The sequence below is a fragment of the Dromiciops gliroides genome, chromosome 2, assembly GCF_019393635.1.
Source record: "Dromiciops gliroides isolate mDroGli1 chromosome 2, mDroGli1.pri, whole genome shotgun sequence".
NCBI classification, from domain to species: Eukaryota; Metazoa; Chordata; class Mammalia; order Microbiotheria; family Microbiotheriidae; genus Dromiciops; species Dromiciops gliroides.
Genome location: NC_057862.1, coordinates 371,302,093 through 371,304,409, shown reverse-complemented (window position 1 = coordinate 371,304,409; position 2,317 = coordinate 371,302,093). Strand labels below are relative to the sequence as shown.

At 42.5% G+C, this 2,317-nt stretch overlaps 1 pseudogene; it reads left to right on the top strand.

The window, feature by feature from the left end:
* The first annotated feature begins 767 nt into the window (after nt 1–767).
* On the top strand, nt 768–1,755 carry LOC122738911 (annotated as a pseudogene).
* The last annotated feature ends 562 nt before the right edge of the window (nt 1,756–2,317 follow it).

Here is a 2,317-nt window from a genome sequence, read left to right as displayed (position 1 = left end):
TGTATAAAATCAAATGTTTGGAAGAGATTGTCTCTAAGGTTTCTCCAAGTTTTAAAATTTTATACTCTCTATAATTAAGCAGGTTAGGGATAGTACCACCAAAGAGTACTGTAAAGGATAGGGGTCAGCAGGTTGTCCTAAGCCAGTATGGTCTGTGATAGTTTATGGACACACTCAGGACAGGCAGGGGCCTTAGCTGCTACTCAGGGATCTGGATCCAACTGCAGCAACCCTGGGCCTGTGGACACTCAGAATGTTGTTTTATCTGTGGATATAATCCCATGGCCTTTCTAGGGGGATTTTTCCAGGGTCTTTCCAACCCTCCTTGGAAGCATTGTTCCTTTCTTTTCTATTCCTCTTCCTGCTACTTTCCAATCCTCCTTGGAAGTATGAACTAGTTATTAGACATAAGTATGAAATTCCTTTAGGTAATACACATTAAGAATTGTCATTTCTGGCTCTCCCTGTGACCTATTCACATTTGTTCTCACACTGCCCTGAGGCACGGATGGCAAAGGTTCTGCTTTCTGTGGTCACCATCCAAACTCTACTTTGGGGTGTGTAAATTTGACTTGAAATTAACATCATTCCCCCTCTGATTAAAGGGGTGAAGTAATTTATTTTCTGCTCTCTGGGCCTCAGTTTCTCCATCTGAAAATAATCTGATAAAACCTATGCCAGAAGAAGGTTGTGAAGGGGGTCATATGTGTGCAAATGCATTGAAAAAGTATGAGATCTTGAACAATTATAAGGTACAATAATAAGAAATGGAGAATGGTGTGCTTGCATCTTCTCACACACTAACTACCAACTATGTACATTCTTGGCATTTGCTATCTGGAACTACCCCCTTCCACTTGAACCTGGGCACTGATGCCACTGCCATAAGCTCGTGTTTGACCTGTGCAGAAATTGGCCCTCCCCATTCTATCCTGATAGTTATAGAAGCATGTAAGAGGGACATTAATAGCAAAGAAGATGAATCTGGGAGTTGGGAGTTGGGGACTATCAAGATATAATGAGGGGCAGCTAGGTGGCGCAGAGGATAGAGCACCGGCCCTGAATTCAGGAGGACCTGAGTTCAAATCCGGCCTCAGACACTTAAGACTTACTAGCTGTGTGACCCTGGGCAAGTCACTTAACCCCACTTGCCCCCCCCCACACACAAAAAAAGATGATAATGAGAAGGCTTATGTTCTTCCAAGGGTTGGTAAAAAGAGCTTAGATAAAGAGTACTGGCCTATTGCAGGACTAGCCAGTATAGGCAGAACTGGTGCTGGGTAAAATAAAGGGCTGAAAATGCCTGAAATGTCACTGTACAGACCATTTCTAGAACTGGAGGGTTGAAAGAGGATGCTAATTTTCTACAACAGTTCTTTAAGTTCAGCCAGGGTGTCTATTTTCCCAAACTATCCCTGGGGAAATCACATCCCCATTTTTGGGATATTGGCACGAATCTGAATAGCAGTTGAACTGCTACTATGACCCCAAGACTTGGGGCTTTGACTCATAGAAACCTTGGAAGACATTTCAAAGATCCCAGAGCAGAGTGTCATCCTCCTATATGCCTATTCTCAGAACCCCTCAGGAATAAATATTTATTTTGAGCAGTAGAAAGTAAAAGTGTCCCTGGTAAAGCAAAAGAAACTCTTAACCTTTTTTGACATTGCATGCTAGGCCTTTGCCAGTAGAGATGGCAACAAGTATACTCGGGTTGTGTGCCGCTTTGTTGAGCAAGGTATTAATGTTGGTTGAGGATAATTGAGGGGACTCAAATTTATTGATTATTTAGTGGGGTGTCTACCACAAGCATGAGAAAAAATCCCCCTGGTGGATTGGGTGTATGAGAACAATTTGTTCCAATGGCCAACAAGGCAATGGAAACTGGTGCTGTGCATCCTGATTAGCCACAGAAGACACCAAGGTCATCTTCTGCATCACAATCCATTGCCAGTTATCTTGACTTTTGTCTTGCCACTGAACTCAGGTGACTTTGGAAGAGAGGGTGAGGCTTGTGTCTTTGTGATACTCTGCTTTAGTTAAATCTACTTTATGTGTGTATCAGAAAACATCCTCATGTCATTTTACCATTTTTATCTGTCTCAAAGTCCTGAAGCAATGGACATGTGATGAAGCAGCAGCTGTGTATATACTGGGAACTGTATTCACAAAGTTGTACATAGGTGGCTTAAGCCATAGGGTCATTTTCTCATCGGCTTGAAGCAGGAGTGGGATTTGGTAGTCCCCTGGGTATCTGAGAAGACTTTTTTTTTTCTTTTCTTTTTCGCTTTTTTTTTGGTGGGTCAATGAGGGTTAA